Source organism: Anthonomus grandis, chromosome 22, assembly GCF_022605725.1.
Source record: "Anthonomus grandis grandis chromosome 22, icAntGran1.3, whole genome shotgun sequence".
Lineage (NCBI taxonomy): Eukaryota > Metazoa > Arthropoda > Insecta > Coleoptera > Curculionidae > Anthonomus > Anthonomus grandis.
In genome coordinates, this window is record NC_065567.1 from 11,857,635 (window position 1) to 11,876,899 (window position 19,265).

The window sequence follows — 19,265 nt, forward strand, 5'->3', positions numbered from 1 at the left end:
ATATCGCACTCAATACATGTGAGACGAAAAATATTAGTATGTGGGTTCTTATGGAATTTTACGGTGGGGGTTAAAATTTCTAACTAATTATAACTATATCCTCCATAAGATTTATATTTATTAGTGAAACAGATAACAACGAATTATACAAAATAGCATAGATATGTAGTATATACTAATAAGTTACACTCGCAGAAAAATTAAAATTTTCGTTTTACTATCCAAAAACAAGCTCATATATCGGTGCGTGTAACACCGTCAACCAGCTTCTCGCTGGTAAAAAGTTCTTCATTTCCTACAAACAACTAAATATATTACAAAAAGACAATATTCGTACACAAAAAGTCAGTCAAAGTACACAAGAAGATATGCAAATTTCCATGTCAAAATCGGTTAAAAATGTCATAAAATATTTTTTTGTTTTAAATTAGAAGTCGGGAAAAAAAATCATTATTTCCATACAAAAAACTTTTTAGTTCCTTTTTTGATCAAATTTTATGGCTTTTAATGGTTCTTTACATCAATTTTATTTATTTTGTATCTTACATTTTTTCGTAGCCAAGATTTATGTTTTGACTTTATTAACAACTAAACTATACTTGAACTTGTAATTTGGGACCTTGTTGACCTTTGGACAAAAAGATCGTTGAACGAGTGTGTTTTATTTTAAGGTTAGGTTCATTAAAGGTTAACTTGAGGTCAAATATTTGTTTTACCGTGAGTAAGAGAATGGTTTGATATCTCTTTTTTTGAACTGTCAGAGAATAATACTGTAGCGTTTTATGTTGTTTTTATGATGTAATAATTTAATATTGTATAAATAGTACTGATCGCGACATCTAGTGTCTAGTTAATGGCATTATAAAAATAAGAACTCCTAGATAGTTGTTCTTTGCTTAGAATTTCAAACAATTTACTGGAATCGGGTTGTTTTTCTCTCTCTCTCTCTCTCTCTCTGACTAACGTGATTTTTCTATTTGTCTGTCTTTGTCATTGGTCAAGTACGCCATGCCCAAGGATCAACTTTTACGTATTGACCTTTTTAAAACCGGGCTGTTGTTGCCATTGTTTTTCCTGTAATTTCAATACTTTGCCTTTTGGGATTAGATTGATTTCCGTACTCGCTGCAACTTAAAGCTAAGCAAGGCAACGTTGTATTGTCAATTCTTGTAAAACTGGGCCTGCATGGGATTATCCATCGACCAAGTATCCAGAAATTGCGTTTTGGCTTTCTTTCCAAATGGTGTGGTCAACGAGTCAAACAAGTTCGAATTGCTCGAGGTTGGGATTCGACATCATAGTTACCTCATGACGACACAAGCCATGTAATGTGAGAGATTACTTTAATACACTTTATAAAAGACCTTCCAACATCTTGAGGTAAGCTTGATTCCTATTCTTTGTTTTTCGTATGGTTTTTGAACCCGCCATTTTTGAGGTTTTACGTGTTAATTTTCGGGTCTTAAACCAAGATTTAAGTGAGTTCTTAAATGAGATCTTAAGCAAGGTCTTACGCTAGATCTTAAGCCGGGTCTTCAGCGAAGTATTAAGGGCCATCCCAAGACCACCTCGAGCCATCTCAGATGCTGTTTCCATTTCCCATCATAAATTAGAGCTTTATCAGGATTTATTGCTTCTTCGTGACGTTATTGATTGGACCTTAGTTAGGTGGTGTGCTTGAATCTGCACAAAGGGTTACCAGGTCAAGGAAGATAAAAGGAACGTGTAAGCAATGTCATGATTTCTGATTTGTTCTTGTGATTTTGATTTTGCAACTAGTTATATTGGCTAATTTATATCATTTAATGGCTCCTTAATTTATTAATTATTGTCTAGTGTCTTAAGTTTTTTCTTGATAATTTACATTTATTTAATACCTACTACAGTTTATTTAATACCTTTTAATCTCACTATCCTAATTTTCATAGAGTCATAATCATATTTAATTAATATCAACATATATCAATATCATACTTATGTAAGCAACCGCACTAAAAAGTATATATATTTTTTATTTGATTTAGTACATGTTGTACAATGTAATGTGCGGTAGTGACTTTGGTCACAGGGTAGTTACATAATAGCAAGATATTGATTTTTTTAATGTTTCAGAACTTTAGTGCATCAAGTTTTGATTTTAGGGGTTATACTCTTAACAAGAATTTGTCTTATAATTTTTAGAACGATTTATTTAAGTGAAAGCTTAAACAATGAACATTGACCAGAAGTAGGATATTTTGATAATATAATGTTTATAGTTGAAGCTTATTTTTTGTTTTACTATGCATTATATTTCTTAACATCCTTTTTGTTTAAGTAAGAACCAATTTGCCAGTTAAAGCACTTCAAATAAACACATTAAACTGGATGGCGCCCACAATTTAAAAGGTAAGCATCTCTAGAATAATTCATGCCAACCCACCACCAGGTCCTTGTGTTCACACATGTTCTCTAGACTGATAAGCTGCCGTTAGCATATGTGCCACTTTAATAAAGACTTTCAACATCAGTCAATTAAAAAAAAAACAGAAATCTTAATAAAAGAGTGGTTACAATACTTTAGGCATATAATTGCCTTATATCAAAAATCTTAGCTGCATTAAGCAATGCATCCAATGAATAGGATCTTTGTTTTTCTAAAATGATTTTAAAAATCTTTTCTCGCAGTGCTTGTAAGTAAGCCTCTAAAACTTGGCATTCAAACTAAAATACCAGAAGTAAGAAGTGTTGCAAAGATAAATTACAGATCGCTTATGTTAAAGTAAGTCTACAATTCTTTAAACTTGTTTATGAGAGGTCTGACTTTTTTGGTAACATGTTAAAAATATTTATTCTATTTTAGATTGGGGTTCAATATTATACACAAATACGGTAGTTTTTTGACCGATTTTGATTGTATTATGTTAACGTCAATATTTATATTTATTGTTGAAAAATCAAGAAGAGAGTCTGAGTAGCAAAATGACATGAAAAATGACGTGATAATTAAAGGCTCTTGCGTGGTTAACCAGTAAGATACTCTTTTTAAATCTGATTGACTTTTTTTAAAAAAAATAAGAGCAGAGTTATCAGCAAAACAAATAATTGTACTATTCATTTCAGTATAAAATAAGTCATTTATATAAAAATGGTTCCAGTATGGTTCGTTGAGGAACCCAATTTTTGTCTTAAAGCTAGATTCACCATCTACAACAATAGTCTGGTATCTATCTATCTGTTAACTGTTTGTCAAAAAGTTCTGAGGATAGATCTCGGTTTCCAGTACTACTTAAGCCATTTAAGAGAATTATATGATCAACGGTGGTAATATCTTTGCTAGGTCCAATACATAAGGTTTTGACGCGTGTTTTACGCCTTGGTAACTTATACTGATTTTGAGAAAGCACATTCAAACATTTTACTGACTTTAAAATTAATTTAAGTTTATATTTAGTAATGCAAAATTATTAACAAATATTTTATTTTTTTAATGTGCTGATTTAAGTAAAAAATACTTCTCCCTGAAGCAAATATTATTGATTACCTCGACTAATCAATAATTTCTGCAGTAACTCTAGCTACAAAAATTTCACAAAATTCAGTTCTTCTGTCATCGTCATTAAGTTTTTGAAGGATTTGCGTTTTATAGGAATAAAATGCAGGTCATTTAAGTACATTCCTTATAGACTAATACAGGCGAGATAATCCGGTTGCTGTAGAAGCATGACGAGTCGATTCCTTAAAATTTTGCCACGAGTTGGTAAATGTTGGCTGTTCTTAAGAAACACTGATCTTCTTTAAATAATAATAAAATATTTCCACACGCTCAGCTATTGTAGTACACTATTGTTTCAGATAAATTACTAATTGTTTTTAGATACGAATAACTTAGCACTGGCGTAAACTGCCTGGGATTAATGCTACGATAGCAAAATAATTAGGCAAAATTATATTTAAGAACAAAAGAACCTCCTACATGCATTTTTAATGAATTTTAAGATAAGGTATCCCAAGAGCATGATTGCTATTTACTATTATAAAGTTGTACTGCCGTAGGCAAAGAAATAAGTGAAAACCAGCTTGCTATTATATTACTTTGTTCCCTTTCCCTAATATAGAAAATGTCTTTAGTAATTTTTATTTGTTCTTTTGATATAGCCATCATAGGTTGTGAAATTGTCATCCTGTATAGAATTATAACAAAAAATAATTATATAATTACCTTAAAAAAAATGACATCTTTAATAATTGTTTGAGCATGGGGGAAAATAATTTAATTTTACCTGTTACCTGACATAAGAAAAAATAATATTGCTCTTTGACCGTTTTTCTCGCAAAAAAAACAGAAAAATAAGGAACATTAGATTTAGGCCTAGGCTCATTTTCTTGGTTAAAATATATTCTCTTGCACGGCAGACTGGCAGCTACATATCGTGTTTACCAGCTTTGATAACGAGACCTAATTTTTAATAAACTTTTGGAATTACACTTTTTATAAGTTGCTTTAAAACAATGAATATTACGTGTCTTCATAAAAATAAATTAAAGTTATACTTAGAACGACTGGGTTTTTATGAAATTTATCAATTAATCAATTACCATCTGTTATAGTGGTTTGGGCTTTGCTTTTTTACATTTTTGATGTTTACACAAATAAGATATTTAAGTTTATTACGCATACTCATTTATTTTATAGTATAGCTTTTTAATTTCTATAATGGTACTTGTTTGTTTTAAAAATTGTGAAGTCAGATTAAAAAATATATAAATATTCATTACAATATTCACTAATAAAGATAAAAATAATCAGCAAAAGCAGGCCCATTTGAAGCTTGCTAGTAAAAGTTCATTTTACTAAATTTATGAAAAAACAAAAAACTGATTTGGAGTTTAATTTTTCTCCTTGTTAATCATTTAAGTATGTTTAAGAATAATGGCCTTATATTTCGAATTAGGCAGATATCCAGTTTAGTGTTCTGAACCACTTTGTTATTTCTCTTATAAAGCTTTAGCCTTGTAATAAGAATAGTCTATATTCACAGATTAAGTTTTTTTAGAGTTTTCTTATTTCAGTAGCAAATTGACTTTTGTTCAAATATAATTTATAAGGCCATTTTTTAGGTTATTTAGTTATTTTTTTGTGTCCATTTTTCACTGCTCCCCAGGTAGTTATAGTGCAAGTTATTTGAGATTGTATCAGCAAAATAAGCATTTTTTTTTAGTTTTTAATATTAGATGTGTAATTTTTTGCCTGACGTGTTTCATGTGAAAATTCTAGTTCAGATTTTGATTCATGGTAACACTATGATACCTAGTGGTTTTAAGTTTCAGGAATTAATTTTTTTAATTGACTTGTTAAAGTTAATTTAGATAAAATAATCGTAAATTTTACATTTTACATTTTAAATAATGTTCATACACAAGGAAATAATGTAAATTAAATATCAGGCACTTAGAGAATTGGAAATATCATTAGTGTTAATTTAACTACCTAGTAAACAAATGAGCAACCTAGGGGATCGAGAGGATGCCATTAGTTAAAACGTCGAATCAGAACAAATGTTTGTACACCTATATAGTACGGTGTCGTTGTAAAACCACTATTAAATCGGCTACCTGTATTTTGTTAAAAAAACTTTTACATGTACATATATTTAAATAAAGATATACACATTACTTTTATATTAAGGAAGAAGTCCATTCTGAAGTCGAGTCAATATAAAATTGAAAAGTTAGTAGGAGAAGTCTTTTCTCCACAAATAAAACGCTAATCCTCTAATTTCAGAAGTTATGCATTTCGGCAAGTGTTCTTGCCATCATCAGACTCTAAAATATATTTCAAACAGTTCAAAAACATATACGAACATTTTTTTCTTGACAGGTGACATAAAAAATACAGATAAAATTATGAAATTGTAAAATACTTACTGGGTTACTTAACACATACACAAATTCTAAACAATAACAAACAATACTTGAATAGTACATTGCACGACATCTAGTGAACATTTAAAATTATAATAAAATTGAAAAATATGTGATTAGCAGATTTCTACTGAGTACTGGGAGCGATTGAGAGAGAACCATCGGACTGTAGTATTATAGGGTGTAAACAAATAAACAAATAAATGTGTGTTAATAAGTCAGATCAAATCAAATGTCAGTGTTACTGTTAGGACCCAAGGAATTAAAGAAAGTGTTGCTCTCAAATTGAGTTTACTCATTAATATAAGTGTAAACCGGTGATTTGATGGCTTTATTTATTTTCAGGATTTCCAAAAGATCCGACCTTAACCCCTTCTGACAAACATGGAGCACCTTGGTATCCGCCCCAGGCTCGAACTCATGTCCGGTCTCAATAATATGATTGGCGAACGAGAAGAGGTATTAGTTATAAATCGGTTTCTATTCTTTTCAATGAGTTTATTATGCGTTCTTTGACTCTCGTCTCGATTCTCCTTCCGCTTTGTCCGATGTAGCACACATTGCAGTCAGGATGAGAATATTTTAGTCTGTAAACACCAGATCTGTGTGTGACGGGAATTTTATCTTTGGTGTTGACTTAAGATTTAGATAAATTATTCAAAGTTCTGAAACAAACACGCTCAAGAAACACTCCTCCCATTGAATCCGATTACTCCACTTCTTTATTGTCTACCTTAAATACATAAACAAAACTATCCTGTGAGACCCGTAGATTCCTATATCGATTCTCCCGCCTCAAAACTTTCCTCTTGGTTAACGTCTATCCTCCCTCTACTCACCAATTTCTCTAACGCACTCTCAATAAAAAACTTATATGAACTTACCAGAAATTTAATAAAAACAGAAATACCTCCTAACTCATTTCTTGTTTCCTTCGATGTTTCTAACCTATTTCCAAGCATCCCACCAGAAGACTGTTGCCACCTGTGACTTCAGCAGGCAGACAAAATCCTGAGGAAAAATTTAATCGTTAAATAAAAATATTCCTGTGGTTTGAAAGGCTTTTACAGCTTCTTCCATAGCTAGTAGCAACATGAAAAAATGCTTTGGAAAACATTTGAACAATATCATATAATGATACAATAATTATGTTAATTATTATGCCATAAATCGCACTTCTTTGCTTACTGGTGTTTTAAAGAACTAAATACAGCCCAGTTAAGTGATTGTAGAGAGTGACCTGTATGAGGTGGAAGGGAAATCATTATAACATTATTTTTTCGTGCTTATTTATTGTAGCCAGTGTCCGGCAACTATTGTGATCATCAAGGATTAATCATATTTTGTTGTCTAAACCAGGCTTAACGTGATTTATCAAGTGGTCTAAATATTTAACAAAATCATTTGAGTCCATCCATCCAGAGTCATTGTCATAACGTAAAGAAAACACAAGTTGTCACAAGAAAAAATGCTGGAGTGTAAGTTCCTGAAGCCTAAATTCCACAAACTGCTGTGACATTGAATTCACGTTCACTGCTTACTACCAATTGCTTTTTTTCTTTTTCGGCCAACATTTATCTGGGAACTGAATAGGGATCTAATAAAAAGTGGAGGATTCCTTTTTTTAAACCCAGAGCCAGGCAGCTCTAGTCAATTTCGCAGTTTTGTTAAGGGGATGGCTGAGCTGTATATTCTCCATTAACTCAAAGGCCAACCTACGAGCTTCCAAAAAAGTTACCCTATGAAAGCGCTTTTATAAGTACAAAGATGCTCAACTAATTTTATCTCTTGGTGTTCAGTAACAACATTCAACACTATTTGAAAACTTCAACTTTTATATTGTCCATTAATATGATATCTTGCGAGGTGCTAAAATGACATTTTACAAAAAAAAATTTTCTTCTGCTTGATATAAAGAAAAAATAATGCATAGCTTCTATACTCCTGGGAATCCGCCCATACGCTGCACCACGTGTGCTATATCACCTAAGAGAGGTTTCGTCGGAATTAACTTATTACTAGACTCTAGACTCTTAAAACCAGAATTGTCCGAATAAAGGGACCGTGGTGAGTCTAGATTTTGCTTGATCAAGAGTTTTCGTGAAGAAGATATCCCTATTAACTTGAAAAGGTACAAAATGTACGAAATTGACCTTTGTAATCAAATTTTTATTTTCAAATTTTAATACCTGATTTTATTATTTAATAAAACCACTTTTTATTACGCATTACCAGTAGGTATGTAAATTTGACGACAAACATACTGACTAGTCCTTAATGTCATCAAGGTGGACACGGATATCAAAGAATCAAGCAACTCTTACAAATAATGGTATATTACGGAAATAGAGGAAAATGTAATCAACGGATACCTGTCGTCTGGTGTTCTAACTCGAATAAAAATATAATATACTAACTGTTCATACTTGCAAAATAGCATGACGCTACACTACATAGTTCATGATAAACTCCAAACACCCTTTTTATAAAGGATGCGTAAGCGTTCTTGAGCAGCGTGGTATGTCTTTATAAATTACGGCGGGAATATTATGATGACATCCATATTAATTAGACCAAATATTATGCATACATATAACCTGACCCTTTTTTTACTACAAATCTATATTTATTTCTATAAATATTTAACTTATAGTAAAAAAAACTACAAAATTGATTTGATTTACTGATAACATTCACGCTGTTCATTTTTGGCATGAATAAAACGAAGTAACATGAACAGCTTTTCAGTTCAAGGTTAATTAAGATAATATTTACTTTTAACTAGTATAATATAATGAAATTAAAATAACTGAAGGCTTTAAAAGGAAATTTACAATCTTATTATCTTTGGTGATTCAATTTATGAATTGTTATATTTGTAAGAACATATTTGAAATATATGAGAAAAATGCGTTTAAAGTGCGAACGTAAAGCAATCAGCACATTTTTTAAATAAAAATAAGTTGCCATACTTCATTTTGCACGATCTTATTAGTTAGCGTCGTTGAGCATTGTCATATCATTATTATCGTTCATCATTAAATTTAGAACGGTTTAGTGAATTGACTTAAATGAGAAATAAAAATATTTAAAACTTACTGGTAATAAGGAAAAAAATCTATAATAATGGAAAGAGTTTTCGAGTTGGTAAAATAACAAAGAACGATTTATTTATAATCCCAGAGGTTCAGTTTTATACATTTCAACAAAAAATGCTCAGATCCGTCGATTCTTGATCACCTACAAGTGCACGTGATAGCCACCACTAAAATATTAAGTGGAAAGAAGAGAAGAGTTATACTTTATTTTATAAGTAATTTTATTTAGATAATAACCTCCCTGAGTTTTGTATTGGTACGATCTGCCTAGCTATAATCCTTTACCAACTTTTGTTTTCCAAAATGCCTATTAGTCAGTCGGGTAAATGATAAAAGTGCAAACCTTGTGTCTCCATAGTATAATAAAGGTTTTGAAGATGTTTTCGGATATTTTAAATCGTTGGGGTTATCAGATGATAATAATCAATTAGGCGCTGTCGCAGGTCTTCAAGTGCAGTTGGCCGAGTGGAATCGAAATACTAAAAAGAAGTTCCTAATTATGTAATGACCATTTAGTTATAATTCAATAAAACTCTAATAGAAGCTTAATTTTTTAATATGTTTTGAAAGCTGCTTCTCTTAAGAACAAATTTCTTTTACTCAATTTGGGCTTTTGAACAAAATGCCTTAACATTGCCACATGATTGTAGCAATATAAAACGCAGAGATTATCATCTAGAAAAAAATATCTTTAAGATAAGATTGACTTCTCTTTCCAGTTTTAGGTCTGACTCACTCGTTGGAGGATTACCTTTGATTTCCTATATTTTTCCTAATTAAATATGATAAAAGTTATTTAGAAAAAAGTTTGTTTATAGAACACAAGGAAGAAATCATAAGTAACCTTCTAATAAAATTATTACTAACAATATAGAAGGTATCAGGCCATAACAAAAAATTGTTTAAGAGTCCGACATAGTTTATAGTTTAATAGGCAAACATAATACGCTTATTCAAAAATAATTTTATGCATTATCATTATCACGCTTTTTAAATTCGTTTCGTCTGTGTTTTTAGTTTTATAAAAAAAAAAGTAAATAAATCTTTTTCCCCACAAATTTGCTAAAAAATAGAAAACAAGCTTCTAGGAGTATAAGCTCATCTTGTTACACGCAAGTGCTTAATTCACACAATATTGCCCGAAACCAAATAATAAAAATCATTGAAATTGCCTCAAAATGTAGTGTTCTGGTTGAGTGAGGCTGGATTGACTGGATTAAAACAAATCAATTGTGTGTGCTTGTATGTTTTTAACGCCACACAGAAAGGTGCAAAGTTAAAAAAAAAACGAGTTTTGGGAAAAAAAAATAATGGATGCTAATTTCGATTAAATTTTAGAGCATTTTTGTTGATTATTTACTTGCTGTTAAAAAATATTTCAATGAATATTTCTTCAAATTAATCAAATATACTTGCTGTTTTAATTATAATATTGATAGCTTTTGTAATATTTTGCTCATATTTCGTAGTTTAAGTTGAATAATTAAGTTTACTTAGGGTTCTACTTACGTTTAGCTTACTATTTCCACCTATAGTTTTTGTATTTATTTTTTTAAAGGCCTAATTTGGGCCCCAATTTAGATAATCTAGGTAATACTAGTCTAAATCCATGTATTTTAAAGTTTCTAGAATTTGTATACTTGCTTGCTTTGACTATCAGTATTTTCTTGACATTACATTTCGAAATTGATTTATGAGTCTTTAAAAGGGACCGCTATTTTGGTGCAACTATTTTTACATTTGCAAGTGGTGTTTATTCTTTTTAAAAGGCGAAAGCAGTGTCATCCTGCGTTTTATTAGTAACTTCACTTTATTAGCTACTGCTATTGTATGAAATATGAGAAAATAAACCAAACGTGAAATAATCGAAATCTTGTGCATATTTGGTTTCGGAGATATGTCGCGTACTCAAAAGGAGGTGTTTCAGTCCTTTAATGCAACTTATCCTGATCGGTCGCCTATTAGCCAAAGCATGGTAAGAAAAGTTGAAGCAAAGTTGAAGCACATTTCGGGCATGTTCGGGATACTCAAAAAGCTGACCAGGGTTCAATAACTGAAGAAGATGAGCTTTACGTTCTGTTAACGGACAAGATAATCTTAAAACCACAATCACAGGCACGGATTCTAATGTTAATTTATTGCGATCTACTATGCATAAATTATTGAAAAAAGCAAAGTTACAGCCTTTTAAAATATTCTTACTTCAAGAGCTATCAGAAGATGATTTTGATCGCCGAAATGAATTTTGTGAGCAAATGCAGCAATCATGTAATAACAATAATTTTGTAAAACGAATAATATTTTTTCAACGTTTACTCTAAATGGTCATGTGAACAAACAGAATTGTCAATAATGAGCGACTAAAAACTCTCATTGAGTTACAGAATGTCATACACACCCTCAAGAAGTCAATGCGTGATGCGGTAGAGTGGAAGGAAGAGTTTTAGGACCTTGCCTTCTTGATGATAGTCTCACTGGTTAGAGGTATTTAGATTTTCTTTAAAATGATCTTATCCCTGCTCTGATACCTTTGTAACCTTAAATATTTGGAAAAAATGGTGGTTTCCATTTAAAAAACATATTGATGACATCATATCTTGTTTTTGAGTCATTCTGTATATTTAATTTCCAGGTAGAAAAACCCTAAACCCAATATTAAAATCGACGGGTTCGGAAATTTTTTTCAGAAACGGTCTATTTAATTTTTATTGTATTTATCCGCTACTTTACGGATGCACTGTATATACATATTTATGTAGAGTATATGGTATGCCTGGAGTACGACGAAATAGAAAATTAAATTAATCAATTCGGCTGCATTACCAACATACAGGGTGATTGTCAAAAAATTATTCACCCTATGGCAGAACGAGTAGTTACAGGCTTAGCCAACTTTCTTAAAAGTTTGTGTAAGATAAGATTACATAATACCTTTCCCGCATCTATACTTTTTACCGTTTAGAAAGAAGCAAAGTTCCAGGGTCAGATTCTGCAAATTCACAGAAGGGACCCTTGAATTGTGAATTCGCACTATTCCAAATCAAAAGACATTTCAATGAATTGATCACCATTAGGCGACTGGTAGGCGATTCTACTTAGTAAGGTGATATTATTGACTTCCTTTATTGAAATTTTAGGAAGCTTTGGGAAAAAAAGTACTGATGCTGGTCGGAGAAGAACAGTACGTACGATACAATTGGAAGAAAATATTTTGGATGCTGTAGCCGATACTCCTTTAACGAGCACTCGAAAATTAGCGGCTCAACTTAATACATCAAAAAATGATAATACCTGAAGTACTTTAAGAACAGCTGTTATACTCATATCATCTACAAAAAGTGTATGAACTAGCTAATGCAAATTTCATTAGCATTATTTTTACCGATAAATACGAAAAATGCCAAGTGAGACTAAAGCAGAAATTGGAAGTAAGAGAGAAATCTGCTGCAAAAATCTCTAAACAAGGTCATTACACTTTTTTGCATTTTTGAGAAAAAAAAATCAAAGATCTACCCTAAAAGAAATAATTGCTATTTTATTACTTATCGCTAGTATAATTCAAATCAAAATCATCATCCCTTTACAAACAGTTGGCACTTTAGTTCGTGACTTCTTATGTATTTCCTCTTTCCCGTTGGTTTTCTGGTTGCACTGAATAGTGAATAAGTACAAAACACATGTCGGCATGTAGCTTTATTTTTTCTGCCCCCTGACTCTCGAAGTATCACCACTATTCTTTTATTTTTAGATAAAATGGTTTAATAAATCAAATTGATAAAAAGCATTTGCCAAAATTTTAAAGAACTTTTAAAATTAAAGGTTTTTTTGTATTTTCGGCTTTGATGCAAAGCATACGTAAATTTCACGGGAAAATCCATTTTTTTAGCTTTATTCGTTTTTAAATTAAACGTAATCCCCAAAATATATGGGAAGGCTTAATTCCATAAATTACCGCCTTAGTTATGAACATTACTTCGAAGTTTAATTCTGTTTTTAATGACTTCTGTATGTTTTAAAGGATTTTATTTCATTTAAAAAATATTTTATGTACCAATTACTTCATTACGGTGTTAATCTATTCAACTGTTATTTCATGTATTTTTTTCATGAATTCATCATCCATACTCTAATTGATTTTTAGCCGAAGTATATACGATGTTTGGCATAAGATATTTAAAGATAATGGTAGCTCAGTAAAATAAATATTCAATTTCGAAGTAATAGTTTGAATATTACGAGTGCTGAGGTAAAATATATTTATCTAGAAACTGGAATCCAAATCGTTTACGGAGCATTTAGGCGTAAAAAGTTATTAAGGCTACTTCATTTCATTTACTAATACCCTAGTAAATTTCTATATTTAGTTAGGTGTTTAATTAAACCTTTTAGTATTAGTCAAAACAAATTTCTGGAAGTTGTTTTATTTAAATTTAGGTAATTTAGTTTCACTCTGCTTTTTCCTAGAAACACTAGAAATTAATTTAACTTTAATTTTAAAAATTCAGTCGAATAAAATGTATGTATTTTAAGTTTTAAGCATTAGTAGGGTGACTCCTCAATAATTAAAATGAATAATGCATTTAATAGTTTTTCGGCAACTGATGGAAGCGGCCTGTATACTGTGCTCATATAAATTTTGCCTTTAAGATAGTAAAAAGCAAATATAAGTTAATATCGGTCTTAGTGACCTAACAGCGTTTTGTTTGATCACTTGACACCTAATAATTATGTTTCAAAAGCTCACTCATCTAATTAATTAGGGCCAATAATCACTTTAAAAGTCTTATATCCAAAGGAGATCTATTTTGACTTAATTATTGTAAAAGTGCTCCTATCATACTCCAGTTAATGTACTGCTGTCTAAAATATCTCTAACCAAGTGAAAAGGACGTGACTATCCGGGACCTATATGATCTTATTAAAAAAAAAACCCAGAAGGAACAAACTAAAAGCATAACTCAGGCAACAGCCAAAATCCAAGAAGAACTGGATAAGAGACATTTAAAAAGAATGAAGCATTAAAAAGAAAACAATGTAAGAAAAATATCAATATTTTTAGATTGGAGACCCGCGAAGAATATATTTTGTATAATACAATAACATTCTTTAACCAACAATTAGAAGTACACCTAGACCAAAGAGTTATAAGTAATATGGTAAATCTGCAAATAAAACACGTAATTTAATCGAATCTGTTAGATATCTGAACAGGCAAGAAATATACTTTAAAGGAGCTAGAAAAAGTTGTCATAAACAGCAAGAATTATACGAACACCAAGAGTAAAACAACGGTCGAGTTAGAAAAACAAAAAAGATACTAGAAAAATGTTCACAAACAAACAAAAGGAACCGAGAAAGAGAACACGAGTAAAAACTACTACAACAAGGAACTAAATTATTATTTAAAAATCATATATCTTTACAAATAGCTCTGGTATAAAGTGGTAATTAAATCTTATCTTGAAATCGACTTGGTTGAGAGGAATACTTGCTCCATTGTATTATTTTGTTTAAATACCTTTTTATATCATACTTTACTTTTATATCATATTTTACCTTTCTATATTATAGTTGAAATACAATTGATATAGACATACTTATAAGCGTATTTTTATAGTTTAATTTTAATTCATATTTACAATAAAGTGTATGAATATATACGTAATTATAAAGTCCCTGAGAATTTGGTATTGCAGAATTTGATTTTTCTTTTGAGGTTATTGTTTGTACCGAGACATGGATCATTTTAGGCAAAGATTGTTTTAATATTCCTGGTTATACGATGTACTATAGTCGGGGGATTATTAACAACAATGGTGGATTGATAGTAAGACCATATATGACGATTGCTGTTCAATAGAGATTCTAAATATTGGTGCATAAGTAGTGCGGTGTATAAGTAGTGCGAATAAAACTGAAATACTGTGAATAAAGCATAATTGTAAATGTGCCTTATAGGTCTCCTTCGACTGGTGTAATGAAGTTTACAAATAATTTACATCAATTTTTATATCTTTATTTTACTTAGTGATATCCCTACATTCTGAACACCGACATAAACATAAATATTAAATCTAATAAAGCGGACAGTTTGAAATATCTTAATACTTTGTATGATTATGGCTGTTTCTTTAATTAATAATTATGCCACAATACAAGGTATTTCTAAAAGTTGTCGATCACATTTTTATTGAAAGAGTCCTACCTTAAAAACTGATATTATGAACCATTATGCCACGATAGCTATTTTGTTAAAGATTTACAATATCATATATATCAAGTATCATAAAATTGAAAAAACTACAAAAAAAAAAAAGAAATTCATGAATTACTGTTGGTCTTATTACCGCATAACCAAAAAAAACAAAACAATTGTACAAACATGTATTAAATTTTTTTAATGATGTTTAACTAAAACAACAATACTTACAATATAAAAAATATTTAACAAAAATTATATCTATTAGAAAAAAAGAAGACTACTAAAAGCAAATTTTAATAAAGGAACAAAAGGGGAATATAAATGGAATATGGGACACAATAAATTGGTTTCATAATAATAGTAAAAAAAAGGCAAAATAGATTAAATAATAGTGGTCAACCAATTACCGATAAAAAAAGCATTGCAATTTAATAGATACTATTTATCATAGGTAAAAAAAAATCAAAAAAACTCCTTTCCTTCTGGTTAAAGAGATATTGGTATCGGTATAAAAAAGCCAGTATTTAAAAAATGAGATTCCAAATAATATACTCGTAACGTTGATATCCAGTCTAACAAACGTGGTTGAAAAAATAATAAAAGGATAACTTCTTTTTAAGATTTCCATTTGGTTTTCGCGAAAAATTATTCACTGCGATAGTTTATCTGATTAACAATACCTAATATTTAAAAAATGTTTTAGAAATGTTCGCCGCATTCATGACAAACATGCAACAGCAGTTCCTACAGCTCAGATCATCAAATACTATACTCCTCAAATCGTTTAATGGCTAACACCCCTCGTTTTCAACCTTCGCTGTTAAAAATCGCCTCTGTCAATATTAATAGTATTGGCAGGAAAAAGGCGGAAATACAAAGGTTTCTCGAAGATCACGGCCTCGATGTTCTCCTGATTCAAGAGACGTTCTTAAAGCCCCAACACCATTTCTCTCTAGCTAATTATAATATCATAAGGAATGACAGGCTAGATGAGAGGGGTGGTGGAACTCTAATAGCCATCAAAAAATCAGTACACCACTTTCACTCGCCAAACCCAGACCCATCTCTCGAATCCATTTTTGTTACGGTTCAAATAAGTAGCTGCCCTATACTGATAGGCTTCGTTTACTCACGCCCCACCAGGGATGTAACCTGGGTTCAAATGGCAAACCTTTTCTCCCCTGACACCCCCATATTGATAGGTGGCGACTTGAACGCCAAGGTCCTCGACTGGGTCTCATCATACAGGAAATGGCGGAAGCCATTCCATTCAATGTATGGCCCCCCCAAGAACCCACTCACGTCTCGACAAATGGTGCCCCAGAAGTTCTCGACATGTTCTTCTTCAAGAGAGAGAGCTCCCAAGGAATTTCAATAAAACTCATATCCCAGACGATATCAGAGAGGAAATTAGACGCCGCAACCATTTAAGAAAAGTCGCTATAAGATCTGGCGACCCGTTCGTAAAGCAACAGTTTTACCGTGCGAATCGACGAGTGCAATCACTTCTCGAAGACTTTAACTCCGAGAGGTGGGAGCAAAAACTCGATGTTATTGAAAAAAATATTGAATATCCTTTGGAGCTTTTCCGCCTCGCCAAAAATCTGGTTAAAGGGGGGAAAAAACCCCTCCCGTTCATTAACTACAACAACACCAAAATCTCCGACCCGCAACAAAAGATTGAGATCTTCGCTAATTTACTTGAAGGGCAATTTTCTCCTAACCCTCCTAAAAACCCTGCAATGGCTCTTAGCATCACGAATGCTGTCCAAACAGCCCTTCAAGCTCCCACCGCAGCCCCGGTTCCTAAGGTAACCCAAGCCGAAATCAGTGGAATACTCAAAGCCACTAAAAACAAAAAATCCAGCCCTAAAACATCTCGTCGATAACTCAGGTTAACGATATTACCAGAATCATCAATGGTATATTTCAATTCTCATATTTCCCCACCCAATGGAAATCCGCTGATGTCATCCTTCTCCCAAAAAAGGGAGAATCAGCAACAAACCCCTTGAGTTACATGCCAATAAGTCTTCTCTCAGCAATGGGAAAAATCGCCGAAAGAGCTATCCTCAATCAGCTCACCACGTTCCGCAGCAGACACGAAATAATCCCTTATAATCAATTCGGTTTTATAACTAAACACTCCACCACCCATCAAACAACCCGGCTTTCTTTCCACATTCTCTCAGGAGCAAACCGTGGATTGCACACCGGAGCTGTTTTTCTAGACATAAGCAGGGTCTTCGACAAAATGTGGCACGACGGTTTGTTGCATAAACTAATCGATTCCCGACTGCCTTGTAAAACTTGTCCACTCTTTTTTGACCAACCGATCCTTTCGTGTTTGTGCCGACGGTTTTGTTTCCACTTCCCACCCAATAAGAGCAGGTGTTCCCCAAGGTTCCCCTCTGTCCCCTTTCTTATTCAACGTTTTTATGCGCGACCTTCCTCCGTCCCCACACAATACTATACTCCAATACGCGGACGATACCGCAATACTCACCACCTCTCCCAACAAACAGCATATTAAAATCAGGATTCAGAGACACCTAAACTCCCTCCACTCCTGGATGGATCGCTGGAGACTGGAGGTCAACCCCAGGAAGACCCAGCTGGTGTTCTTTTCAAAAAGGAAAAAAGCACCTGCTGGCCATCTGTAATAGGGAACCACTAATCTCGGCTGGTCCGTCCAGGCCCGTTATTTAGGTGTTATCTTCGACCGCAAGCTGATCTGGGAAAAACACGCCAAGGCTCAAGCGGGCAAAGCCAAAGGCCAGCTATCGTCCCTATACTCCCTGCTCCACCCCAAGAATAAACTATCACGCAAGACCAAGATCCGGATCTACCAAAGGTACATTCGCCCTATTATCTCCTACGCATTCCCCACTTGGGCAGACATCCAACCTAGCCACATGCAGAGGCTCCAAGCAGTGGATAACAGAGCTTCCCGGATTATATCAGGCGCACCATGGTACGTGCGCAACACTACCAACCTGCGAGATCTCCAAGCTCAACCCTTGGCAGACCACCTGACAAAGTTGAAGGGCAAGTACCTGACCACTGCTCTGGAGCACCGCAACCCCCTGATCCCGATCTCTCACTCCACCCGAGCCCCCCCAACGCTCCGTACGACCTCCCCGGCGACACACTACGGCGAGACTGATCCCCTGCTCCGACCAACCCCCCACCTTCGTCCAGGTCAGCACACCCTCCCCCAACACCAGGTCTGTTAGCCCAGGACCCACGAGAAGCGGCACTCAGTATAATAGTATTAGTATTGTGTTGTACATATTATTAGTATTGGTTTTTAGTCCGCCTAGCTTTTAAGACCTATTATTAAATAGAATAATTTACAATTAGATAAGTGATTTTTACTAAAAGACTAAAAATAAAACAAGAAGTTTTTTTAATAATTTTTTTTATCTAGAAACAAATTCTTTAAATTTAAAAATTAAAAATTTTTATTTATACACTTTAGGGCACTTCATAAGTATTTGAAATATTATGCATATGTGTTAAAACATAACGTAAAGTTGTCCATAACTGTAACTCATATTTAATAAAATAAATTTAGGAGAAAAGTTTATGGTTTATATAAATATAATCGTTTTCTTTTTTAGATTCAAGAAAGTAATAATCGTCAGATACATGTCATTAGAAAAAAAGTATTTCTGATACTTACAGCATCTTTATACGTTTAAGGAGGTACACCTACGTCAAATTCAAATAATATGAAATCTATAGGACATATTTAATTTATTTTTTACCTTAGATGTAAAAGTTTATTTTTTTAAAATTATTTTTATATAAAAATATTCATAGAACTTAATTTAAATGTATTTAATTATTTAAAGAGGCATACAGAGGTTTCCAAATAAAACAAATAGTAATAGATATTAAATAGTTTTATTTATCGTGAGGGCCAATATTCAGCATTAATATCACGCTGAAAATATTTAGATATACTTCATAGCAAGTCATGAAGTTTAGAACAAAAATTTAAACATGGAAAAAAACATCAAACTACATAAAAATTTAAATAAGATTTAGAACGTACA

The 19,265-nt window shown here is 32.3% G+C and overlaps 1 long non-coding RNA gene across 1 annotated transcript in view; it reads left to right on the forward strand.

Annotated features, from left to right (window-relative positions):
• LOC126749167 (uncharacterized) overlaps positions 1-19,048 on the forward strand; it is a 113,131-nt gene extending 94,083 nt beyond the window's left edge. The window contains exons 2-3 of the long non-coding RNA XR_007664913.1: positions 6,250-6,363; positions 18,828-19,048. This is a non-coding gene — a long non-coding RNA (uncharacterized LOC126749167). The remainder of the gene's footprint in view (positions 1-6,249; positions 6,364-18,827) is intronic.
• Positions 19,049-19,265: the final 217 nt, after the last annotated feature.